We start from the raw sequence: 26,120 nt of genomic DNA, 5'->3' as shown, positions 1-26,120 counted from the left end.
CGTAGCGGTCACAGCAAATTTCCAGCCCCAAAACAATCGTCTCGGAGCTCTACGGGAGATGTTTCGTATCCCGGGATGCAAAAAGGAGTGCAACACGATGACTTCCCAGGGGGTCACCCATCCTAGTACTACTCTGGCCCAAGCAAGCTTAACTTCGGTGTTTTGATGGGATCCGGTGATTTAGTGCTGCCATTATCGCACCCGTTTCGCGAGCTTCGTCCCTCGCCTATGTGCACGTCGCGGTCGGCGCATCAACGTCCGGAGCCTATTGCCCGTCACGAAACCGTCGTCGCTTTCTCGAACATTCACGAAATCCCTATTACAAGCTCTCTCCGAGCCCTAGCCCAACGACTGCGTATCGGTTACGGCAAGCGCGTGCCGAAACCATCGGCACTTTCTAGAACGATCTCGGAATCGCTATTGCGACTCCAATCCGGAAAGCTCTCTCCGAGCCCCTCGATACTGACTGCGTAGCGGTCACAGCAAATTTCCAGCCCCAAAACAATCGTCTCGGAGCTCTACGGGAGATGTTTCGTATCCCGGGATGCAAAAAGGAGTGCAACACGATGACTTCCCAGGGGGTCACCCATCCTAGTACTACTCTGGCCCAAGCAAGCTTAACTTCGGTGTTTTGATGGGATCCGGTGATTTAGTGCTGCCATTATCGCACCCATTTCGCGAGCTTCGTCCCTCGCCTATGTGCACGTCGCGGTCGGCGCATCAACGTCCGGAGCCTATTGCCCGTCACGAAACCGTCGTCGCTTTCTCGAACATTCACGAAATCCCTATTACAAGCTCTCTCCGAGCCCTAGCCCAACGACTGCGTATCGGTTACGGCAAGCGCGTGCCGAAACCATTGGCACTTTCTAGAACGATCTCGGAATCGCTATTGCGACCCCAATCCGGAAAGCTCTCTCCGAGCCCCTCGATACTGACTTCGTAGCGGTAACAGCAAATTTCCAGCCCCAAAACAATCGTCTCGGAGCTCTACGGGAGATGTTTCGTATCCCGGGATGCAAAAAGGAGTGCAACATGAGGACTTCCCAGGGGGTCACCCATCCTAGTACTACTCTGGCCCAAGCAAGCTTAACTTCGGTGTTTTGATGGGATCCGGTGATTTAGTGCTGCCATTATCGCACCCGTTTCACGAGCTTCGTCCCTCGCCTATGTGCACGTCGCGGTCGGCGCATCAACGTCCGGAGCCTATTGCCCGTCACGAAACCGTCATCGCTTTCTCGAACGTTCACGAAATCCCTATTGCAAGCTCTCTCCGAGCCCTAGCTCGACAACTGCGTATCGGTCACGGCAAGCGCGTGCCGAAACCATCGGCACTTTCTATAACGATCTCGGAATCGCTATTGCGACCCAAATCCGGAAAGCTCTCTCCGAGCCCCTCGATACTGACCGCGTAGCGGTCACAACAAATTTCCAGCCCCAAAACAATCATCTCAAAGCTCTACGGGAGATGTTTCGTATCCCGGGATGCAAAAAGGAGTGCAACACGAGGACTTCCCAGGGGGTCACCCATCCTAGTACTACTCTAGCCAAAGCACGCTTAACTTCGGAGTTTTGATGGGATCCGGTGATTTAGTGCTGGCATTATCGCAGCCGTTTCGCGTGCTTCGTCCCTCGCCTATGTGCACGTCGCGGTCGGCGCATCAACGTCCGGAGCCTATTGCCCGTCACGAAACCGTCGACGCTTTCTCGAACGTTCACGAAATCCCTATTGCAAGCTCTCTCCGAGCCCTAGCTCGACAACTGCGTATTGGTCACGGTAAGCGCGTGCCGAAACCATCGGCACTTTCTAGAACGATCTCGGAATCGCTATTGCGACCCCAATCCGGAAAGCTCTCTCCGAGCCCCTCGATACTGACCGCGTAGCGGTCACAACAAATTTCCAGCCCCAAAACAATCGTCTCGAAGCTCTACGGGAGATGTTTCGTATCCCGGGATGCAAAAAGGAGTGCAACACGAGGACTTCCCAGGGGGTCACCTGTTAGAACCCTTGCAGATTCTAAACTTGGGGTTGATCTCTTTAGGGGATCGGCCTCCTTGGAACTCTATAGGGGTTCCTCCCTCCAAGTTGCTGCTCAAAGGCTGCAGAAAAGATTCATCTATTGCTTGAGAAAAGAGGAGGAATACATGGCTATTTATAGGGCTTCTAAACCCTAACTCTTAATAGGACTCCTACTTAAGACTCTTACTTCTAACCAACTCCTAATAGGACTCCTACTCAAGACTCCTATTCCCTTACAACTCCTAATTCTTCTCTAAGAAAAAGCCTCCTACATGAATGTCCCTCTCAATTAGGACTCTCCTAACTAGAGTCCTAACAGAATGTCCCTTTCTATTAGGACTCTCCTAGCTAGAGTCCTAACAGAATGTCCCTCTCAATTAGGACTCTCCTAGCTAGAGTCCTAACATTTTTACATGAATGTCCCTCTCAATTAGGACTCTCCAAGCTAGAGTCCTAACAGACCCGCCCTCTTCAAATCAGCCTTGTCCTCGAGGCTGATGATTCATGAATTCTGGGAATTTGATCTTCAAGTCGTCATAGTTCTCCCAAGTGGCATCTTCTTTTGGTAGGTTCGCCCACTGTATTAGCACTTCATTAGTGGGTCGTCGTCGTCGAGTCACGATCCGTCGATTAATAATGGCACTTGGCTGGGTCTGGAGTTCTCTTTGGGTAGTCATATTTGGTGGGTGGCTTTGGGCTGTCTCCAAGCACCTGTTTAAAACTTCCGGTTGGCTGTTGGTTTGTGGGTGATATGTCGTACTCCTTTTCAATTTAGTACCCTGCATATAGAATAACTTTGTCCAAAATCTGCTATTGAAGATGCAAGTAGAATTTGTCACAAGCACAATGCGTCCCTTATAGTGTAATTCTTTTGAGTCCCAATTGTAATGAGCCATGGGGCTTGGTGCTTCCTCCAATTTTTTTATAATCTTACTAGTATCTGAATCTTCTTGCCATTCCATCTTAATATCCTCAAGGAAGTCGCTGGTCGGAAGTGAAACGATCGAAACTTCAACTTGCTCGGGTAGCTGCGAAAGCGCATCTGCAAGAACATTCTCTTTCCCCTTTTTGTAAGTTATTTCAAAATCAAATCCAAGAAGTTTTGTTACCCATTTTTGCTGCTTGGGGGAAGATATCTTCTGCTCCAAGAGATATTTTAGGCTTTTATTGTCGGTATTGATTTGAAAGTATCGCCTGATCAAGTACAATCTCCACCTCGTTGCTGCGCGCACAATGGCGAGCATCTCCTTATCATATGTTGACTTATTTTGATAGGAGGGAGATAATGCCTTGCTAGTGTATGCGAGTGGTCGACCATCTTGCATGAGAATGACTCCAATTCTGACTCCAGATGTGTCGGCCTTAATAATGAAGGGTCGGTTGAAATATGGTAGTGTTAGCACCGGCGTCGTCGTCATGGCTGCCTTAAGTTTGTCGAAGGCAGCGGAGGCTCTGTCCAACCATTGGAAGACATCTTTTTCTAGTAAGGGAGTAAGTGGTGCACTGATCTTTCCATAGTTTTTCACGAACTTGCGGTAGTAGCCTGTTAAACCCAGAAAGCCATGTAGCAATTTTATGTTTCTCGAGGTCGGCCAGTTTTGCATTGCTCCAATTTTGAAGGGGTCCACTGCCACACCTTCCTCTGATATGATATGCCCAAGATATTCCACCTTTTGTTGAAAAAAGCAAAAATTTGTGGTTATTGTGTGTTCAAAAGGTGGTTTTCCGTATGTCTTCTTCGCATGCTCGTATTTGATGATACCCGGATCAAAGGTCCAGCTTTGTAAAGATTTGTGCTCCCTTTCATCTAGCAATTCATCTACTATTGGAATAAAGTATTTTTCCTTGATGATTGTGCCATTGAGAGCTCGGTAATCAACACATATTCGCCTTGTTCCGTCCTTCTTACGTACAAGTAGCACCGGCGAAGAGTAGAGGTTGCAACTTGGCCGAATAACTCCTGTTTCGAGCATCTCTTTTATAATCCTTTCTATTTCATCCTTCTGGAGATGTGGATACTGATATGGCTGAGCATTTGCTGAAGATTTTCCTGGAAGAATCATTATACAATGATCATGCCGACAGGTAAGAGGTAGGTTGTACGGTTCGTCAAATATATTTGAAAATTCAGCAAGCAAAGGAAGTAGATTTGGATCTTCAAATTCTGTTGGCTCTCCCTTAGTTTGCTGCTCAAGTTGTACCAAAAAGCCGCTGCATGCTTTATGCAAAACATTCTCCATTTGTTGTGTGCAAATCGTTGTTATGTCGCCCCCACGTTTCCCGTGCAATGTCACCTGTTTCTCCTTACTGTAAAATTTCATAATTAGTTTCATAAAATTCCAAGAAATATCACCTAATGTCGTCAACCATTTAATTCTGAGCATGGCCTCATGATTGTTAAGAGGGAGAAGGAAGAAATCTGCAATTATCTCTTGGTCCTGCAGTAATAGTTTCTCCTACAAGCGCCTATGATCACAATTTAAAATCCGTCCGTCGGTGACCTTAACATCAAACCTGCAGCGATTCTCGATAGGTAATGATATCCGAACAGCAAGCTTACTATTTAGGAAGTTAGTAGTACTGCCCGTGTCGATGAGAACAGTGATTGGTTGTTGTTTGAGAAGGCCTCCAATTTTCATCGTTTGCGGGTTTGAGTAGCTAGCTAGTGTATGTACTGTAACTTCGGTCGGTTGTGGCTCTTCTTCTGCATCTTTTTCTTCATGTTCAAAGCTCTCTTTTGGATGTTCAATGACCTCTTCTTCTATCGGTTCAATCATAAGAAGTCCTCCTTTACTACAGCGATGCTCACGGCTCCACGGCTCGTCACAATGCCAACATAACCCCTTCGCATATCGCTCCCGAAGCTCTTCTCCTGTTAACCTCTTTGGTGCAGGGACTTGGTCGACAGTAGGGGGGGCTGAGGGCTTCAATATTACTGGTTGAGGAGTGACCCTAGTCCTCCGAGCTTCATGGTTCAATTGCTCCTCTTGATGTCGTGCGAAAGAGATGGCTGCCATAAGCGTGTACGGTTGTCGCGCTTTAACTTCTCCTCGGATCTCCGGCTTCAAGCCCTCAATGAAGGTCCTCAATAGCTGTTTTTGAGACCAATCATGATTTTGATTAGATAACCTTTCAAACCTGGTTTGGTACTCCTGAATGGTGGAGGTTTGTCGGATCTTTGCTAGTTGTTCGTCAATATTCTCGTAATCGGTTGGTCTGAAGCGAATCAGCAGTTCTTCTTTGAATTGTCGCCATGAAAGGACTCCATAAGTATGTTCAAACCAGTCAAACCACTGAATAGCATCCCCTTCAAGATGTATAGCTGCAATTTTCACCATAGATACATCCGCGGTTTTGTGGTACCGAAAATATCGCTCCGCGTGCGAAATCCAACCAATCGGGTCTCCTTCTTCCCATCTAGGGAAGTCCACTCTCATGCATGGATAGTTGGGGTTGGTCATAGAGCTTCCCCTCTCTTGGAAGTCATCTCTTCGGGCTTGGTGTGATTGGGCAAAGCTCTCTCCTTGATATGATTTCTTCGGGCTTAGTGGTCGGCCCAATCTGAGTTCGGTAAAGAGCGTCCGAATCTTATCCTCCATTCGTGCCTCCAAGGCTTCGAATTTAGCATTGATTGCCTCCTTAGATGCCATAGTATATGGCCCCAAATCAATGATGTTAAGATCTCTCTTTTGCTGTTGGGTTAAAAGCATGTATAGGTTGAGAGAAGTGATGGTCGAAAGTGTTGGTGGATTGGTGGATGTAGGCTACGGTTTAGGCTTATTTTGTGGCTGTTTTGGGTGCAGTTTGAGGGTGTGGTTTGGTAGAGTTTTAGGGCTGTGGATGAAAGTTTTGGATCTGTGGTAGATGGTAGCAAAGGTTTGACAGAAATCCGTGGAAGTTGCAGCAAGTATGTGCTGTCTTGTAAGAGTAGAATTGTCGTCGAAGAAACAACGGTTTCTCGACGTAATTTCCACCAAAAACTTAAGAGAATTGAGGAGGGAATTGATAGCAAAATCACAGTTTATATGACAGCAAGGATATCTAATTTAATCAAGAAAATTTCGGCAGTATAACAGCAAAGAAATAGGTGCAAGTTGCAATTGCAGAATTATCGTCGAAAAATTTCAGCGGTTTGCGATGAAAATTTGCAGCAATATAAAATCATTTTTAGAGATGAATTTCTTAATAGATCAATCTTAGATGGAATCCAAGATGATATATGAAGTCTATAAGAAATTTCATTCAAAAAAGATTGCAAATAGATGGGTTAAGGCAACGATATGCAGCTGAAATTTTCTGCAGCATAGATTTTCAAGTGCAGCAGATTGGACGTAAAAGATCAGTAGTTTATATTGAGAATTTTTCAATGAAACCAAAGGGAAATCTACTGTTAGGAAGTGTCAAAGATGTCATAAAAATTTCGTAGAAATTTGGATAGAAAAAGAACAGTAGCAAGATCAAACAGATGGTGCTATGCGGCTTGAATTCTGCAATTCAAGTGCAGCAGATTGGACATAAAAGATCAGTAGTTTATATTGAGAATTTTTTGATGAAACCAAAGGGAAATCCACTGTTAAGAAGTGTCAAAGATGTCATAAAAATTTCGTAGAAATTTGGATAGAAAAAGCACAGTAGCAAGATCAAATAGATGGTGCTATGCGGCTGGAATTCTGCAATGTATCTTTCGTCGTAGAGATGAAAACTTTGTGACGAAAAGTTTATGCAGCAATATAGGAACGATTTTTTTTTTTTTTTTTTTTTTTTGGATTTTCGAATAAGGATAACTAAATTGCAGCAGCAGTAAGGTAGGAAACCAGAACCTGTTGCAATTCACGGGGAGATCAAAGGATGATCCGTGGTGCTGGAGATGATGGCGGAATTCGGTGACGATCTTTTAAGCAATTGTGGGAATTGCTTTGGATGGTTGTGGAGGGTTGATGGATGGCTGTGAAAGGGCAGCGAGACGCCAAGAACGCTGCTCTGATACCAGGTGTTAGAACCCTTGCAGATTCTAAACTTGGGGTTGATCTCTTTAGGGGATCGGCCTCCTTGGAACTCTATAGGGGTTCCTCCCTCCAAGTTGCTGCTCAAAGGCTGCAGAAAAGATTCATCTATTGCTTGAGAAAAGAGGAGGAATACATGGCTATTTATAGGGCTTCTAAACCCTAACTCTTAATAGGACTCCTACTTAAGACTCTTACTTCTAACCAACTCCTAATAGGACTCCTACTCAAGACTCCTATTCCCTTACAACTCCTAATTCTTCTCTAAGAAAAAGCCTCCTACATGAATGTCCCTCTCAATTAGGACTCTCCTAACTAGAGTCCTAACAGAATGTCCCTTTCTATTAGGACTCTCCTAGCTAGAGTCCTAACAGAATGTCCCTCTCAATTAGGACTCTCCTAGCTAGAGTCCTAACATTTTTACATGAATGTCCCTCTCAATTAGGACTCTCCAAGCTAGAGTCCTAACATCACCCATCCTAGTACTACTCTGGCCCAAGCACGCTTAACTTCGGAGTTTTGATGGGATCCGGTGATTTAGTGCTGGCATTATCGCACCCGTTTCGCGTGCTTCGTCCCTCGCCTATGTGCACGTCGCGTTCGGCGCATCAACGTCCGGAGCCTATTGCCCGTCACGAAACCGTCGGCGCTTTCTCGAACGTTCACGAAATCCCTATTGCAAGATCTCTCCGAGCCCTAGCCCGACAACTGCGTATCGGTCACGGCAAGCGCGTGCCGAAACCATCGGCACTTTCTAGAACGATCTCGGAATCGCTATTGCGACCCCAATCCGGAAAGCTCTCTCCGAGCCCCTCGATACTGACTGCGTAGCGGTCACAGCAAATTTCCAGCCCCAAAACAATCGTCTCGGAGCTCTACGGGAGATGTTTCGTATCCCGGGATGCAAAAAGGAGTGCAACACGAGAACTTCCCAGGGGGTCACCCATCCTAGTACTACTCTGGCCCAAGCACGCTTAACTTCGGAGTTTTGATGGCATCCGGTGATTTAGTGCTGGCATTATCGCATCGGTTTCCCGTGCTTCGTCCCTCGCCTATGTGCACGTCGCGGTCGGCGTATCAACAGCCGCAGCCTCTTGCCCGTCACGAAACCGTCGGCGCTTTCTCGAACGTTCACGAAATCCCTATTGCAAGCCCTCTTCGAGCCCTAGCCCGACGACTGCGTATCGGTCACGGCAAGAGCGTACCGAAACCATCGGCAATTTCTAGAACGATCTCGGAATCGCTATTGCGACCCCAATCCGGAAAGCTCTCTCCGAGCCCCTCGATACTGACCGTGTAGCGGTCACAGCAAATTTCCAGCCCCAAAACAATCGTCTCGGAGCTCTACGGGAGATGTTTCGTTTCCCGGGATGCAAAAAGGAGTGCAACACGAGGACTTCCCAAGTGGTCACCCATCCTAGTACTACTCTGGCCCAAGCACGCTTAACTTCGGAGTTTTGATGGGATCCGGTGATTTAGTGCTGGCATTATCGCACCCGTTTCGCGTGCTTCGTCCCTCGCCTATGTGCACGTCGCGGTCGGCATATCAACGTCCGGAGCCTCTTGCCCGTCACGAAACCGTCGGCGCTTTATCGAACATTCACGAAATCCTTATTGCAAGATCTCTCCGAGTCCTAGCCCGACCACTGCGTATCGGTCACGGCAAGCGCTTGCCGAAACCATCGGCACTTTCTGGAATGATCTCGGAATCGCTATTGCGACCCCAATCTGGAAAACTCTCTCCGAGCCCCTCGATACTGACTGCGTAGTGGTCACAGCAAATTTCCAGCCCCAAAACAATCGTCTCGAAGTCTACGGGAGATGTTTCGTATCCCGGGATGCAAAAAGGAGTGCAACACGAGGACTTCCCAGGGGGCCTCCCATCGTAGTACTACTCTGGCCCAAGCAAGCTTAACTTCGGTGTTTTAATGGTATCCGGTGATTTAATGCTGGCATTATCGCACCCGTTTCGCGAGCTTCGTCCCTCGCCTATGTGCACGTCGCGGTCGGCGCATCAACGTTCGGAGCCTCTTGCCCATCACGAAACCGTCGTCGCTTTCTCGAACGTTCATGAAATCCCTATTGCAAGCTCTCTCCGAGCACTAGCCCAACGACTGCATATCGATCACGGCAAGCACGTGCCGAAACCATCGGCACTTTCTAGAACGATCTCGGAATCGCTATTGCGACCCCAATCCGGAAAGCTCTCTCCGAGCCCCTCGATACTGACTGCGTAGCGGTCACAGCAAATTTCCAGCTCCAAAACAATTCTCTCGGAGCTCCACGGGAGATGTTTCGTATCCCGGGATGCAAAAAGGAGTGCAACACGAGGACTTCCCAGGGGGTCACCCATCGTGGTACTACTCTGGCCCAAGCACGCTTAACTTCGGTGTTTTGATGGGATCCGGTGATTTAGTGCTGGCATTATCACACCTGTTTCGCGTGCTTCGCCCCTCGCCTATGTGCACGTCGCGGTCGGCGCATCAACGTCCGGAGCCTCTTGCCCGTCACGAAACCGTCGTCGCTTTCTCGAACGTTCACGAAATCCCTATTGCAAGCTCTCTCCGAGCCCTAGCCCGACGACTGCGTATCGGTCACGGCAAGCGCGTGCCGAAACCATCGGCACTTTCTAGAACGGTCTCGGAATCGCTATTGCGACCCCAATCCGGAAAGCTCTCTCTGAGCCCCTCGATACTGACTGCGTAGCGTTCAAAGCAAATTTCCAGCCCCAAAACAAACATCTCGGAGCTCTACGGGAGATGTTTCGTATACCGGGATGCAAAAAGGAGTGCAACACGAGGACTTCCCAGGGGGTCACCCATCGTAGTACTACTCTAGCCCAAGCACGCTTAACTTCGGTGTTTTGACGGGATCTGGTGATTTAGTGCTGGCATTATCGCACCGGTTTCGCGAGCATCGTCCCTCGCCTATGTGCACGTCGTGGTCGGCGTATCAACGTCCGGTGCCTCTTGCCCGTCACGAAACCGTCGGCGCTTTCTCGAACGTTCTCGAAATCCTTATTGCAAGATCTCTCCGAGCCCTAACCCGACGACTGCGTATCGGTCACGGCAAGCGCGTGCCGAAACCATCGGCACTTTCTAGAACGATCTCGAAATCGCTATTGCGACCCCAATCCGGAAAGCTCTCTCTGAGCCCCTCGATACTGACTGCGTAGCGGTTAAAGCAAATTTCCAGCTCCAAAACAAACGTCTCGGAGCTCTACGGGAGATGTTTCGTATCCCGGGATGCAAAAAGGAGTGCAACACGAGGACTTCCTAGGGGGTCACCCATCGTAGTACAACTCTGGCCCAAGCACGCTTAACTTCGGTGTTTTGATGGGATCCGGTGATTTAGTGCTGCCATTATCGCACCCGTTTCGCGAGCTTCGTCCCTCGCCTATGTGCACGTCGCGGTCGGCGCATCAATGTCCGGAGCCTCTTGCTTGTCACGAAACCGTCGGCGCTTTCTCGAACGTTCACGAAATCCCTATTGCAAGCTCTCTCCGAGCCCTAGCCCGACGACTGCGTATCGATCACGGGAAGCACGTGCCGAAACCATCGGCACTTTCTAGAACTATCTCGGAATCGCTATTGCGACCCCAATCCGGAAAGCTCTCTCCGAGCCCCTCGATACTGACAGCGTAGCTGTCACAGCAAATTTCCAGCCCCAAAATAATCGTCTCGGAGCTCTACGGGAGATGATTCGTATCCCGGGATGCAAAAAAGGAGTGCAACACGAAGACTTCCCAGGGGGTCACCCATCGTAGTACTACTCTGGCCCAAGCACGCTTAACTTCGGTGTTTTTATGGGATCTGGTGATTTAGTGCTGGCATTATCGCACCCGTTTTGCGTTCTTCGTCCCTCGCCTATGTGCACGTCGCGGTCGGCGCATCAACGTCCGGAGCCTCTTGGCCATCACGAAACCGTCGTCGCTTTCTCGAACGTTCACGAAATCCCTATTGCAAGCTCTCTCCGAGCCCTAGCCCGACGACTACGTATTGGTCACGGCAAGCGCGTGCCGAAACCATCGGCACTTTCTAGAACGATCTCGGAATCGCTATTGCGACCCCAATCCGGAACGTTCTTTCCGAGCCCCTCGATACTGACTGTGTAGCGGTCACAGCAAATTTCCAGCCCCAAAACAATCGTCTCGGAGCTCTACGGGAGATGTTTCGTATCTCGGGATGCAAAAAGGAGTGCAACACGAGGACTTCCCAGAGGGTCACCCATCGTAGTGCTACTCTGGCCCAAGCACGCTTAACTTCGGTGTTTTGATGGCATCTGGTGATTTAGTGCTGGCATTATCGCACCCGTTTCCCGTGCTTCGTCCCTCGCCTATGTGCACATCGCGGTCGGCATATCAACGTCCGGAGCCTCTTGCCCGTCACGAAACCGTCGTCGCTTTCTCGAACTTTCACGAAATCCCTATTGCAAGCTCTCTCCGAGCCCTAGCCCGACGACTGCGTATCGGTCACGGCAAGCGCGTGCCGAAACCATCGGCACTTTCTAGAACGATCTCGGAATCGCTATTGCGACCCCAATCCGGAAAGCTCTCTACGAGCCCCTCGATACTGACTGCATAGCGGTCACAACAAATTTCCAGTCCCAAAACACCGAAGCGGCACTAAGAGGGGGGGGTGAATTAGTGCAGCGGATTAAAACTTCGATTTTAATCAAAATCTTTCGTACGTTAAGAACGAAACTTGAGAAATTTAACTTGAAGGCGTATTCTTAAAGTTGCGCAGCAAGAGTAATACAAACTAAAGCAGTAAGAAGATTTGCAGTAATGTAAATGACAATAATAAAAAGCAAACCAGAGATTACGCCGATTTTTAGAGTGGTTCGGTCAAATGACCTACTCCACTTGCAAGGCCCCTCTTCGATGAGGCTCCCACCTTCCACTAGCAAGTCTCTTGAAATAGAAGGGTAAACACCCCTCTTACAACCTTTTACAAGCAGCTCAACCTCTTACAAATTTTCAATACAAAAGAAGGAGGAGAACTCTCTAGCAAATTGAAAACAAGACTTGCTAAGACTTTCTAAGACTTTTCTCTCAATCAAAATGCTTCTCAAAAGTTGTAACCTCAGCTGAGATTAGAGGGGTATTTATAGGCCTCAAGAGGATTCAAATTTTGGGTTTCAAAATTTGAAATCTCTTAGGGTTCCCGGTGCTGGAGGTTCCACCGCCCAGCCAGGCGGTGCCACCGCCCAGCACTCGGGTGCTGGACGGTGCCACCGCCCAGCACTCGGGTGCTGGACGGTGCAACCGCCCAGCCAAGGAGGTGTCACCGCCCAGCTCTCGGGTGCTGGGCGGTTTCACCGCCCAGCCAGGCGGTGCCACCGCCTGGCTCTCCGATTCATTGGTTTGGCTTAATTTTAGCCCAAACCAAATCTGACTTTGGGCCCAGTTGGCCCCTAACCAGGATATAGGATTATCTCTTAATCCTAATCCTAATTACAAGTGAACTACATAACACAAAAACATCCTAAGCAAATTTTCAACCGCGAACGTCGAGTCTTGTTCCGGCGAGCTTTCCGACGAACTTCTTCCGACGGACTCCCTGCAAGCTCCCAATCTTTGTGATGACTTTAACGAGTAGCCGAGCCTTCTCGGTGATCTCCGCGAGCCTCCGACGATTTCTTCGGCGAACTTCCGACACGTTCCCGATTTCTTCTCGGATGGTTCCGGCAGCATCTCCGATGATTCTTCGGTCTCTTAAACGTCCATCGAGCTCGACTCCGGTATCCTTGCTTTATGTTTTCTGGTTATCATAGTTAATCCTGCACACTTAACTCAATAATATGGATTAGATCAATTAACCCACCAATTGATTATATCATCAAAATCCGAGATTCAACAATCTCCCCTTTTTTGATGATGACAATCAATTGATGACGGAGTTAAACATAACTCCCCCTATCTATATGCCATATTATGATAAGATAAAAAACACTTGAATTCCATCCCATTGGATTCAAGCATAACCCGATAAGTTCTAATCATAGAACTTTATCGTTATCCTCATTAAACAATATAAATTTCAATATAAATTTTGCTACGACAGAAGATAAAGATTTTCAATATAAATTTCATGATATCAAACTTGTGATATTTTCAAGGATTTGCAAGTCATATAGGACATTCATATCACATAAGTTTTTGTAATTCATATTAGTCATGCTATCGTTCTGGTGCAAGTCATCACTTCTCCCCCTTTGTCATCAACAAAAAGAGACAAGCCAGCTAATTGATGATCATAGAAAAAGGTTTAGCATTTATCAAAGTTCATCATTCAAATTTGCCAGAAATAGTTTAACCAAAAGACATCATCATCTATGCAGATTAAGACAGTAGTTATCTAAAGGAAAGATCAGTTATCGTACAATCGATGACAACCATGACTTTGTTTTTAAAAGCAAACAGAACAGAATAAAAAGATACATCAATTTAATCCTTAGGAGGTAATCCACAGTGCTGATACTGTTGAATCTCATATTTTGATGATGAAACTCCTTGAGATATGTTTATGATTTAATCTGCGTTTTGAGTGACGCAGGGTGCTTCGATCAGGATGAGACAATTAAAGCAGGAACATCATGTTGTGCCGGAGGAACATGTCAGAAGATTGGACGTCGGGCCGGTGGATCGGTCGACGTATCGACAGAAGGCTTCGGGTCGTGGACTTGGGCATCGGGCCAAGAAGAGCGGGTATTGTGCCAAGGATATCGGAGTTGCGGAGTCAACTGGCCGATTGGGCAATAGGCTGCAGGAAAGGACGATGCGCCGAAGAATCGGACGAAGCGTCGAGGGACCAATGACATACCGGACAACTTGGTTAATTGCTTAGGATTAATTGTCTCGATCGAAGTTTTTGTTTTTGTGTGTGCAGGATTAACTACGATGAAAGTTAGACAAGCAGCGGGAGTTGCGCCGGAGTCAAGTTCATGATCACATTGGGAGTTCGAGAGTTCGACGGAAGTTCGGACGGTCGTCGGAGGTTCTGCGAGAACAGATCCGAGAAGTCCAGAAGCTTGCCAAGCGAAGCTCGTCGGAACTTGCCAAGTGGATCGTCGCAAAGTCCAGGAGTTTGCCGGAAGTCCGTAGGAGCATCACCGAGGGTTCATCGGATGATCGACGGAAGTTCGCCGGAAACTCGCCGGAAGGAGCGATTGACGCACCGAAGCAAAGCTGTAGAAATTGTCTTAGATTTAATCGTAGTTAGCACGATGATTAAGTTGGAAAATGGGAGGTGATCCCATTGGCTTAATCTTGGGGCAATTGGGCCCCTGAAAGATTGAAATTGGGTCGAATGGAATGAACCATTCGGACCCTGATTGCACCAGGAGGTGCAACCGCCCAGGCCAGGAGGTGGCACCGCCTGGGCTAAGCCTCCCAGCGAGACTGGGCGGTGCAACCTCCCCAGCCGGGAGGTGGCACCGCCTGAGCTCAGTCTTCGAGCTAGACTGGGCGGTGCAACCTCCCTGGCAGAGAGGTGGCACCGCCTGAGCTCAGTCTTCGAGCTAGACTGGGCGGTGCAACCTCCCTGGCAGAGAGGTGGCACCGCCTGAGCTCAGTCTTCGAGCAAGACTAGGCGGTGCAACCTCCCTGGCAGAGAGGTGGCACCGCCTGAGCTCGGTCTTCGAGCTCTGCCAGGCGGTGCAACCTCTCCAGTCAAGAGGTGCAACCGCCTGATTCCGGAATTCCGGGATTTGATCGTTTTGAGCTCCAAATTTGAATTGGGTTGGGGCCTATAAATTCCCCATCCATTCAACACTGAAAAGATACAGACCTACACCGAAATCTTGATCTTTTCTGTGATTCTAAGAGCTCAAAAGTGATTGTAAAGCCTTTAAGTCTCCTCCTTCTGTTCTTCAAGTTTTCAGTTGTAAAGTGAGGAGAGAAAGGTCTGTAAAGGTTGTCTCCTGAGCCTGTCAAAAGGAGAGAAACTGTAAAAGGGCAGTTTGGCCTTCACCCATTGAAGGAAGGCCCCTAGTTGACGTCGGCAACCTCGTCGGTGGAGGAAGCCAAAAGTGGAGTAGGTCAGGACTGACCGAACCACTCTAAATCTCTGGTTTGCGTTTATCTTTGAGCACTTTATCTTTACTGCAAACCTCCTCCACTACTACTGCTCTCTGCGCTTTCACGAACAAGTTCTAAGTGCTGTTCTTCCGAATCTGCATTCAGACGTAAAGTCGTGTTTTAGTACATTACAGTTTACGTTTACGTTTTGATTCTGCAGAACTGTCCTCTGTGCTTTTGCAAACAAGTTTCTTTGCAGTTTACACTTACAGTTTGATTATATTTATAACTGCAAACTGTCTTCTGCAATTTTACGAACGAGTTTCAACATTTAGACGTAAAACTGCATTTAGACGTAAATCGGCTTTCCTCGCACAATCGTCAGATTTCAGTTTACGTTTACGTCTTGATTTCAACTGCATACTGCCCTCTGCGAATATACAAACGAGTTTCAAAGTTCAGACGTAAATCTGCGTCTAAGACGTAAATCTGCGTGTAAGACGTAAATCTGCGTTTAGACGTAAATCTGCGTTTAGACGCAAATCTGCGTTTAGACGTAAATCTGTTTTTTGCAGATTACCTTTTGAGCTGTACGACAACAGCACATTGTCTTTATACTTCTGCTCAATCTGTGCTTAGACGCAATCTGCGTTTAGACGCAATCTGCGCTTAGATGCAATCTGCGCTAAGACGCAAACTGCGCTTAGACGCAATCTGAGTTTAGACGTAATCTGCATTTAGACGCTAACTGCGTTTAGACGCTAACTGCGCTTAAACGTAAACTGCACTTAATCATAAGTAATCTTAGAATCGGTTTTTGCATCAAAATAGTCTTTGTCGAACGAACGCAGCCTTCGCTTTTTAATCGCTGAAAAATATCCGCTGCACTAATTCACCCCCCCCCCCTCTTAGTGCTCTCGATCCTAACAGATACATGATATCTATTTTTTCATTCATCTGTCGTAGTGTCTTCAAAATTTCAACTTGTTGATTCTGAATTTGTTCTTGCTGTGATTTGATCTGAGATAGCTCTGCCATAATGATATCTTCAGAGGAGGAAACAGGAGCTGAAGGTGCTGCTCCAAAGGGACTAGGAGGAGGAGATTCATTTCCTATAAGAATTGGTGTTTTGGGTTGTTCTATTGGTGTAGGAATTGGATCCGTCCTTCTAGGCTGCCTAACCCATATGCCATTGCTAAGAGTGCACCTAAGTTTTTTTAGCAGGTTTTTATTTATTATGTTATATCGATCATTTTGAATAGATTCTTCATCGGGTGGTATGCAAATGTCATAGGCATGAAGAATTCTAGTGATTAACCTCCCATATGGCAATATAGTATCTTTAGTCATAATTTCCTGCATGTGTTGGCGAATCAAGTACCCAAAACAATTATGCTGACTGGTCATAATCCAATACATGGTTCCTATCTCTAATTGACTTATTTCGTCAAGATGAAATTGTTTCGGGAATATGATGCTTGTGATAATGTGATGAAGAATTTTAGAGTTGAAAGGCATTAAGTGTTCATAGCTCTTGGGTAGGAAGTCAAGGTTTGGATTTGCAAAAATTGTTTTCACGGCTTCGGAATAGGTTGCTCCTATTTTTTTGACGTCCCATTTACCTTTAAAATAGCATCCCCTATCTTTTTCAGTTATGCCAATTAGCTCACAAATGGTGCTGTCAAAAATTCTAATGGGTGTTCCTAGAATGTAAGTGCTTAGGCTATCATTGTCTTCATATAGGTTGGCATAGAACAATCTCACTAACCGTGGATAGATTGGTTCATCTATTTGTAGTAGAGGTAGAGCTTCTAGTTGAGCAAACCACTTAATGGGATCTAAGTCCTCTAGTTCATCCAAATCAACGTATTTTCCCTTATGGATACATCGTGTTTCAAATTTTGGAAAGCTAAGGGCTACCTCTTTTGATCTAAAAAGGTCATGGTTATATGAATCTCCTTCAATCCTTATTCCTTTTGATCTCTTTGGTGCCATTTTCTAGACAAGATGATGATGAAATTGTGAAAAATAAGCAAGAGAAAGAGAAAAGAAATGAGGGATTTCAAGTGTTACCTTGTGGAGATTCTGTTGAGAGATGGAAAGCTTGGACCACCAAGAATCCTTCTCCAATGTTTCTAAGAGGTAGAATGAGGGTTAGAGGGAATGGGAGAGGGTTTTAGAGGGGTCTTTCTTCGGGTTGGGGGCGGTGTCATCGCCGGCCCTAACCCCTCGGGTTAAAAGGGTGACTCGGTCGGTGTCACCACCAAACTGGTCGGTGTCACCGCCTGGCGCCCGAGCGCCAGTCGGTCCAACCGCCGGATCTGGCGGTGCCACCGCTGGCATCACGCGGAGGAAAGAAAAAAAAAAAAAAAAAAAAATTCTTCCTTCCTTTTGTTTAGTTTCTTCTCTCAAGATCATAATTTATACTTTAATGGATCATTTTGAATTGTAGAAGAAGGAAGAATTCAAATTTATAAACGAAGGGAAAAGAACGAGTCCTTTTTTTTTGTGAAGTTCATTTTAGGGACAATTTAGCATGCCTAATTCCCTTCGGATGAATTCAAATTGGTCTTCATTCAAGGCTTTTGTGAATATATCTGCTAATTGATGCTTTGTGTCAATGAATTCTAGAACAACATTATTGTTAAGGACATGATCGCGTATGAAATGATGCCTAACGTCGATGTGCTTAGTTCTAGAATGCTGAATTGGATTTTTAGTAAGGCATATGGCACTAGTATTATCGCATTTTATGAGAATATTTTCAAGGTGAATTCCATAGTCTTCTAATGTATTTTTCATCCAAATTACTTGTGCACAACATGCACTTGCAGCAATGTATTCGGCTTCCGCCGTAGATAGTGCAACTGAATTTTGTTTCTTGGAAGACCAAGAAACAAGTGCATGTCCTAAAAATTGGCATGTTCCGGATGTACTTTTTCTATCTATCCTGCATCCGCCAAAATCGGCATCTGCATAAGCTATTAGATCAAAATTTTCAGATTTTGGATACCACAATCCTAAATTTGGAGTTCCTTTAAGATACCTAAATATTCTTTTAACACACTGAAGATGAGATAATTTAGGATTAGATTGAAACCTAGCGCAAAGTCCTACACTAAACATAATATCCGGTCTAGTCGCAGTGAGGTAGAGTAGACTACCTATCATTCCCCTATATGTTTTTTGATCGAAACTTTCACCATTTTCATCCATATCTAACTTAGTCGCAGTACTCATAGGGGTGTTTATTGCTTTTGAATTATCCATGTTAAATCGTTTTAACAATTCTAATGTATATTTGGATTGGTTAAGAAATATACCATCACTAAGTTGTTTGATTTGTAATCCCAAAAAGAAAGTTAATTCACCCATTAAACTCATTTCAAATTCAAGACTCATACATTTGGCAAATGATTCACATAGTGATTCATCCGAAGAGCCAAACACAATATCGTCAACATAAATTTGCACAATAAGAAAATTATTTTCAAAATATTTAATAAACAATGTAGTATCAACCTTGCCTTTGGTAAAATTATTTAAAATAAGAAAGGAACTAAGCCTTTCATACCAAGCTCTAGGAGCTTGTTTTAAGCCATAGAGAGCTTTAGTCAATTTGAATACATGATTAGGAAGAAGAGAATTTTCAAATCCGGGAGGTTGTTCGACAAATACTTCTTCGGAAATAAAACCATTCAAGAAAGCACTTTTAACATCCATTTGAAATAGTTTAAAATTATTACTACTAGCATAGGCAAGGAGCATCCTTATGGCTTCTAATCGAGCCACGGGAGCGAAGGTTTCTTCGTAATCGATACCTTCTTCTTGGTTGAAACCTTTGGCCACTAATCTAGCCTTGTTTCTAACCACGATACCATTTTCGTCTTGCTTGTTTCTAAAGACCCACTTAGTACCTATGACTAAGTGGTCACTTGGTCTAGGAACAAGCTTCCATACCTCATTCCTCTCAAATTGGTTCAATTCTTCTTGCATTGCAATGATCCAAAAATCATCTTTTAAGGCTTCGTCAATGCATTTAGGTTCAATTTGAGAAAGGAAAGCGGCGTTAGCACAGAAATTTTTGAAAGAAGAACGAGTTTGAACCCCTTTTGATGTATCTCCTATAATTTGCTCTTTTGGATGAGCATCTACATACTTCCATTCTTTTGGTAAAGAAATTTCGGAAGAAGATGCATTCAAATGGCTATTTTGAGGAGAGGGTTCATTTAAATTCAAATTATCAAAACCAAGATCATCATCAAAATTATTTTTCTTTAAATCGGAAATTTCATTAAAAACTACATGAATAGATTCTTCAATTACTAAAGTTCTTTTATTAAAAACCCGAAAAGCTTTAGAAACGGAAGAGTAACCAAGAAAGATGCCTTCATCGGATTTAGCATCAAATTTTCCTAAAGCATCCCTTTCATTTAAAATAAAGCATTTACAACCAAAAACTTTAAAATAGGAGATGTTTGGTTTTTTGTTATTCTATAATTCATAGGGAGTTTTGGATAAGGATGGTCTTATTAGGACTCTATTCATGATGTAGCAAGCCGTATTTACGGCTTCGGCCCAAAAGTACTTAGGTAAACTATGTTCATTCAACATAGTTCTTGCCATTTCTTGTAGGTTTCTATTTTTCCTTTCAACTACTCCATTTTGTTGAGGATTTCTTGGAGTTGAGAAGTTGTGATTGTACTCATTACTTTCGCAAAAATTTTGAAAGTCACGGTTTTGGAATTCACCACCGTGATCACTCCGAATTGATGAAATCATGAAGCCTTTTTCGTTTTGAGTGAGTTTACAAAATTTAGAGAAACACTTGAAGCAATCACTTTTGTGAGCTAAGAAATAGGTCCAAGTGTATCTAGAGTAGTCATCCACAATCACAAAAACATATTTGCTTCCACCTAGACTTGTTGTATCAATTGGTCCAAATAGGTCCAAATGGATCAATTGTAATGGTCTAGTAGTTCTAATTTGATTTTTTGGTTTGAAGCTTGTTTTTATTTGTTTGCCTAGTTGACATGCATCGCATACTTTGTCCTTAATAAACTTTATATTTGGAATTCCTCGTACTAATTCTTGAGATGAGATCTTAGATATTGTTTTCATGCTTGCATGGCCTAATCTCCTATGCCAAAGCCAAGCATCATCATTTACGACGGAGAAGCACATTTCATTACTTAGTTCATCAAGATTGATGGTATAGACATTATTTTGTTTTAAAGCAATCATAGTCATGTTATGATTTGGTTTTTCAATAATGCACATATTTGATTCAAATCTAACGATGTAACCTTTATCGCATAGTTGACTAATACTCAAAAGATTATGTTTCAATCCATCAACTAGTAAGACATCATCAATGGAAAAATTAAATTTGTTACCAATAGTTCCCTTGCCAATGATTTTGCCCTTATTGTTGTCTCCGAAGGTAACGTACCCTTCTTCTTTGCTAGTGAGCATAGAGAAATGAGATGGATCTCCAGTCATATGTCTTGAGCATCCACTATCGAGATACCATCTCTTGCTCCTAGCTTGTGGGTTTGTCTACAAAAGAGGATGATTTTTAGGTACCCATTTGATTTTGGGTGCCTCAAAAATTGACCCACTAACTTTGTTATTTATGATTGAATTCTTTATAGTTTCTTTAGGAACCCATATTAATTTTTGTGAACTAATTTTCCTAAATGGGCATTTGTAGGCAATATGTCCGGATTTGCAACAAAAGTTGCATTTCATATAAGAGGAAACATGTAATGTAGGTCCTTTTATGAAAGTGGTAGGATTTTGATGTAATCCTTTTACAAATCCAATTCCATTTCTATTTGCGATGTGACCCTTGTGTGCAAGGATCATATCTAATCCTTTGCTACCAACCTTAAACTTGTTTAAGGTTTCCTTAATAAGTAAATTTTCATTTTTTATTGCTTCTAAGTGCTCACACTTAGAGCATGGAGGAGTTTGAAGACTATCAAACTTATCTTGTAGCAAAGCATGCTCTTTCTTTAAGATACTTAACTTCTTGCTAACAGTTCTACATTCATCAAATAATTCATGAAAAGCGATAGATAGTTCTTCAAAAGATAAATCTTCATTAAATAAATCACATACCTCTTCTCCTAACGCCATTAGCGCGTAATGAGCAACTTGCTCGGTGTTGGACTCCTCTTCTTCGGATGCGCTTGAATCATCCCACGTTGCCTTGAACGCCTTCTTCTTTGATGTTCTCTTTTTGGCTTGAGGACAATCGTTCTTATAGTGTCCCGGTTTTTTGCATTCATAGCAAATCACTTGGTCCTTCTTTTGTTCAAATTTATTTTTTGTATTATTTTTAAATCTGTTCTTTCTTAAATATTTTTTAAATTTTTGAGTCAAAAGTACAATGTCATTGTCACTGTCCTCATCACTTGATGTTCCTTTCAAGTGGTCTTCTTGTGATTTGAGTGCCATATCCTTCCTGTTCTTTGGAAGGGGGTTCTCGAGCTCGTCATGAGCTTGACATGTCATTTCGTAGGTCATTAGAGACCCAATGAGTTCTTCAAGAGGGAATGCTTTAAGGTCTTTGGCCTCTTGAATGGCCGTAACTTTTGGATCCCAACTTTTAGGGAGGGATCTTAAGATTTTAGTTACTAGTTCAAAGTTAGTAAAATCTTTACTAAGAGCTTTGAGTCCATTGATGACATCCGTAAACCGGGTGTACATGTCTCCGATGGACTCACTTGGTTTCATTCGGAAAAGTTCGTAAGAGTGCACAAGGATGTTGATTTTGGACTCTTTCACTCGGCTAGTGCCTTCATGAGTGACCTCAAGAGTTCTCCAAATATCAAAAGCCGAATCACACATTGAAACACGATTAAATTCGTTTTTGTCTAGTGCACAAAACAAGGCATTCATAGCCTTTGCATTTAAAGCAAAAACCTTCTTCTCCAATTCATCCCATTCGCTCATCGGAAGAGAAGATTTTTGAAATCCATTCTCGACAATAGACCAAAGCTCAAAGTCCATAGAAATGAGGAAGATTCTCATGCGAGTCTTCCAATATGTGTAATCCGACCCATTAAACAAAGGTGGTCGTGCAATAGAATGGCCCTCTTGCATGCCGGAGTAAGCCATCTCTCTTGGGTATTAAACCAAATATGAGAGATAACCTTGCTCTGATACCACTTGTTAGGATCGGAGCGGCACTAAGAGGGGGGGGTGAATTAGTGCAGCGGATTAAAACTTCGATTTTAATCAAAATCTTTCGTACGTTAAGAACGAAACTTGAGAAATTTAACTTGAAGGCGTATTCTTAAAGTTGCGCAGCAAGAGTAATACAAACTAAAGCAGTAAGAAGATTTGCAGTAATGTAAATGACAATAATAAAAAGCAAACCAGAGATTACGCCGATTTTTAGAGTGGTTCGGTCAAATGACCTACTCCACTTGCAAGGCCCCTCTTCGATGAGGCTCCCACCTTCCACTAGCAAGTCTCTTGAAATGGAAGGGTAAACACCCCTCTTACAACCTTTTACAAGCAGCTCAACCTCTTACAAATTTTCAATACGAAAGAAGGAGGAGAACTCTCTAGCAAATTGAAAACAAGACTTGCTAAGACTTTCTAAGACTTTTCTCTCAATCAAAATGCTTCTCAAAAGTTGTAACCTCAGCTGAGATTAGAGGGGTATTTATAGGCCTCAAGAGGATTCAAATTTTGGGTTTCAAAATTTGAAATCTCTTAGGGTTCCCGGTGTTGGAGGTTCCACCGCCCAGCTAGGCGGTGCCACCGCCCAGCACTCGGGTGCTGGACGGTGCAACCGCCCAGCCAAGGAGGTGTCACCGCCCAGCTCTCGGGTGCTGGGTGGTTTCACCGCCCAGCCAGGCGGTGCCACCGCCTGGCTCTCCGATTCATTGGTTTGGCTTAATTTTAGCCCAAACCAAATCTGACTTTGGGCCCAGTTGGCCCCTAACCAGGATATAGGATTATCTCTTAATCCTAATCCTAATTACAAGTGAACTACATAACACAAAAACATCCTAAGCAAATTTTCAACCGCGAACGTCGAGTCTTGTTCCGGCGAGCTTTCCGACGAACTTCTTCCGACGGACTCCCTGCAAGCTCCCAATCTTTGTGATGACAATAACGAGTAGCCAAGCCTTCTCGGTGATCTCCGCGAGCCTCCGACAATTTCTTCGGCGAACTTCCGACACGTTCCCGATTTCTTCTCGGATGGTTCCGGCAGCATCTCCGATGATTCTTCGGTCTCTTAAACGTCCATCGAGCTCGACTCCGGTATCCTTGCTTTATGGTTTCTGGTTATCGTAGTTAATCCTGCACACTTAACTCAATAATATGGATTAGATCAATTAACCCACCAATTGATTATATCATCAAAATCCGAGATTCAACAATTATCGCACCCGTTTCGCGTGCTTCGTCCCTCGCCTATGTGCACGTGGCGGTCGGCGCATCAACGTCCGGAGCCTCTTGCCCATCACGAAACCGTTGTCGCTTTCTCGAACGTTCACGAAATCCCTATTGCAAGCTCTCTCCGAGCCCTAGCCCGGCGACTGCGTATCGGTCACGGCAAGCGCGTGCCGAAACCATCGGCACTTTCTAGAAAAATCTCGGAATCGCTATTGCGACCCCAATCCGGAAAGCTCTCTCGGAGCCCCTCGATACTGACTGCGTAGTGGTCAAAGCAAATTTCCAGCCCCAAAACAAACGTCTCGGAGCTCTACGGGAGATGTTTCGTATCCCGGGATGCAAAAAGGACTGCAACACGAGGACTTCCCAGGGGGTCACCCATCGTAGTACTACTCTGGCCCAAGCATGCTTAACTTCGGTGTTTTGATGGGATATGGTAATTTAGTGCTGGCATTATCGCACCCGTTTCGCGTGCTTCGTCCCTCGCCTATGTGCATGTCGTGGTCGGCGCGTCAACGTCCGGAGCCTCTTGCCCGTCACGAAACTGACGTCGCTTTCACGAACGTTCACGAAATCCCTATTGCAAGATCTCTCCGAGCCCTAGCCTGACGACTGCGTATCGGTCACGGCAAGCGCGTGCCGAAACCATCGGCACTTTCTAGAACGATCTCGGAATCGCTATTGTACCCCAATCCGGAAAGCTCGCTCTGAGCCCCTCGATACTGACTGCGTAGTGGTCAAAGCAAATTTCCAGCCCCAAAACAAACGTCTTGGAGCTCTACGGGAGATGTTTCGTATCCCGGGATGCAAAAAAGAGTGCAACACGAGGACTTCCCAGGGGGTCACCCATCGTAGTACTACTATGGCCCAAGCACGCTTAACTTCGGTGTTCTGATGGGATCCGGTGATTTAGTGCTGCCATTATCGCACCCGTTTCGAGAGCTTCGTCCCTCGCCTATGTGCACGACGCGGTCGGCGCATCAACGTCCGGAGCCTCTTGCTCGTCACGAAACCGTCGGCGCTTTTTCGAACGTTCACGAAATCCCTATTGCAAGCTCTCTCCGAGCCCTAGCCCGACGACTGTGTATCGATCACGGCAAGCACGTGCCGAAACCATCGGCACTTTCCAGAACGATCTCGGAATCGCTATTGCGACCCCAATCCGGATAGCTCTCTCCGAGCCCCTCGATACTGATTGCGTAGCGGTCACAGCAAATTTCCAGCCCCAAAACAATGGTCTCGGAGCTCTACGGGAGATGTTTCGTATCCCGGGATGCAAAAAGGAGTGCAACACGAGGACTTCCCAAGGGGTCACCCATCCTAGTACTACTCTGGCCCAAGCACGCTTAACTTCGGAGTTTTGATGGGATCCGATGATTTAGTGCTGGCATTATCGCACCCGTTTCGCGTGCTTCGTCCCTCGCCTATGTGTACGTCGCGGTCGGCGTATCAACGTCCGGAGCCTCTTTCCCGTCACAAAACCGTCGGCGCTTTCTCGAACATTCACGAAATCCCTATTGCAAGCTCTCTCCGAGCCCTAGCCCGACGACTGCGTATCGGTCACGGCAAGCGCGTGCCGAAACAATCGGCACTTTCTAGAACGATCTCGGAATCGCTATTGCGACCCCAATCCGGAAAGCTCTCTCCGAGCCCCTCGATACTGACTGCGTAGCGGTCACAGCAAATTTCCAGCCCCAAAACAATCGTCTCGGAGCTCTACGGGAGATGTTTCGTATCCCGGGATGCAAAGAGGAGTGCAACACGAAGACTTCCCAGGGGGTCACCCATCGTAGTACTACTCTGGCCCAAGCACGCTTAACTTCGGTGTTTTGATGGGATCCGGTGATTTAGTGCTGGCATTATCGCACCCGTTTCGCGTGCTTTGTCCCTCGCCTATGTGCACGTCGCGGTCGGCATATCAACGTCGGGAGCCTCTTGCCCGTCACGAAACCGTCGTCGCTTTCTCGAACGTTCACGAAATCCCTATTGCAAGCTCTCTCCGAGCCCTAGCCCGACGACTGCGTATCGGTCACGGCAAGCGCGTGCCGAAACCATCGGCACTTTCTAGAACGATCTCGTAATCGCTATTGCGACCCCAATCCGGAAAGCTCTCTACGAGCCCCTCGATACTGACTGCATAGCGGTCACAGCAAATTTCCAGTCCCAAAACATTCGTCTCGGAGCTCTACGGGAGATGTTTCGTATCCCGGGATGCAAAAAGGAGTGCAACACGAAGACTTCCCAGGGGGTCACCCATCGTAGTACTACTCTGGCCCAAGCACGCTTAACTTCGGTGTTTTGATGGGATCCGGTGATTTAGTGCTGGCATTATCGCACCAGTTTCGCGTGCTTCGTCCCTCGCCTATGTGCACGTCGCGGTCGGCGCATCAACGTCCGGAGCCTCTTGCCCATCAAGAAACCGTCGTCGCTTTCTCGAACGTTCACGAAATCCCTATTGCAAGCTCTCTCCGAGCCCTAGCCCGGCGACTGCGTATCGGTCACGGCAAGCGCGTGCCGAAACCATCGGCACTTTCTAGAACAATCTCGGAATCGCTATTGCGACCCCAATCCGGAAAGCTCTCTCGGAGCCCCTCGATACTGACTGCGTAGTGGTCAAAGCAAATTTCCAGCCCCAAAACAAATGTCTCGGAGCACTACGGGA

The 26,120-nt window shown here is 45.7% G+C and overlaps 7 non-coding genes and 10 pseudogenes across 7 annotated transcripts; all 17 read right to left on the bottom strand.

Moving 5' to 3' along the window:
• Positions 1 to 84: 84 nt before the first annotated feature.
• On the bottom strand, positions 85 to 203 carry LOC135603768 (5S ribosomal RNA; annotated as a pseudogene).
• A 350-nt stretch (positions 204 to 553) lies between these two features.
• LOC135603767 (5S ribosomal RNA) lies at positions 554 to 672 on the bottom strand (annotated as a pseudogene).
• Positions 673 to 1,022: 350 nt separating this feature from the next.
• Positions 1,023 to 1,141, bottom strand: LOC135603657 (5S ribosomal RNA; annotated as a pseudogene).
• Positions 1,142 to 1,491: 350 nt separating this feature from the next.
• On the bottom strand, positions 1,492 to 1,610 carry LOC135600540 (5S ribosomal RNA). The gene has a single exon (XR_010482860.1). It is a non-coding gene; the product is annotated as a 5S ribosomal RNA (ribosomal RNA).
• Positions 1,611 to 7,930: 6,320 nt separating this feature from the next.
• LOC135600607 (5S ribosomal RNA) lies at positions 7,931 to 8,049 on the bottom strand. Its single transcript, XR_010482925.1, has one exon. It is a non-coding gene; the product is annotated as a 5S ribosomal RNA (ribosomal RNA).
• A 350-nt stretch (positions 8,050 to 8,399) lies between these two features.
• Positions 8,400 to 8,518, bottom strand: LOC135600761 (5S ribosomal RNA). The gene has a single exon (XR_010483074.1). It is a non-coding gene; the product is annotated as a 5S ribosomal RNA (ribosomal RNA).
• A 349-nt stretch (positions 8,519 to 8,867) lies between these two features.
• Positions 8,868 to 8,986, bottom strand: LOC135602979 (5S ribosomal RNA; annotated as a pseudogene).
• Positions 8,987 to 9,336: 350 nt separating this feature from the next.
• Positions 9,337 to 9,455, bottom strand: LOC135601362 (5S ribosomal RNA). The gene has a single exon (XR_010483658.1). It is a non-coding gene; the product is annotated as a 5S ribosomal RNA (ribosomal RNA).
• A 350-nt stretch (positions 9,456 to 9,805) lies between these two features.
• On the bottom strand, positions 9,806 to 9,924 carry LOC135602095 (5S ribosomal RNA; annotated as a pseudogene).
• Positions 9,925 to 10,274: 350 nt separating this feature from the next.
• On the bottom strand, positions 10,275 to 10,393 carry LOC135602758 (5S ribosomal RNA; annotated as a pseudogene).
• Positions 10,394 to 10,744: 351 nt separating this feature from the next.
• On the bottom strand, positions 10,745 to 10,863 carry LOC135602206 (5S ribosomal RNA; annotated as a pseudogene).
• A 350-nt stretch (positions 10,864 to 11,213) lies between these two features.
• Positions 11,214 to 11,332, bottom strand: LOC135603465 (5S ribosomal RNA; annotated as a pseudogene).
• Positions 11,333 to 23,803: 12,471 nt separating this feature from the next.
• Positions 23,804 to 23,922, bottom strand: LOC135604397 (5S ribosomal RNA; annotated as a pseudogene).
• Positions 23,923 to 24,271: 349 nt separating this feature from the next.
• On the bottom strand, positions 24,272 to 24,390 carry LOC135601742 (5S ribosomal RNA; annotated as a pseudogene).
• Positions 24,391 to 24,740: 350 nt separating this feature from the next.
• Positions 24,741 to 24,859, bottom strand: LOC135599642 (5S ribosomal RNA). The gene has a single exon (XR_010481989.1). It is a non-coding gene; the product is annotated as a 5S ribosomal RNA (ribosomal RNA).
• A 350-nt stretch (positions 24,860 to 25,209) lies between these two features.
• Positions 25,210 to 25,328, bottom strand: LOC135600798 (5S ribosomal RNA). Its single transcript, XR_010483112.1, has one exon. It is a non-coding gene; the product is annotated as a 5S ribosomal RNA (ribosomal RNA).
• Positions 25,329 to 25,678: 350 nt separating this feature from the next.
• Positions 25,679 to 25,797, bottom strand: LOC135601575 (5S ribosomal RNA). Its single transcript, XR_010483865.1, has one exon. It is a non-coding gene; the product is annotated as a 5S ribosomal RNA (ribosomal RNA).
• Positions 25,798 to 26,120: the final 323 nt, after the last annotated feature.

Source organism: Musa acuminata, chromosome BXJ2-1 (assembly GCF_036884655.1).
Source record: "Musa acuminata AAA Group cultivar baxijiao chromosome BXJ2-1, Cavendish_Baxijiao_AAA, whole genome shotgun sequence".
Classification (NCBI taxonomy): domain Eukaryota; kingdom Viridiplantae; phylum Streptophyta; class Magnoliopsida; order Zingiberales; family Musaceae; genus Musa; species Musa acuminata.
This window is presented reverse-complemented; position numbering and strand designations above follow the sequence as displayed.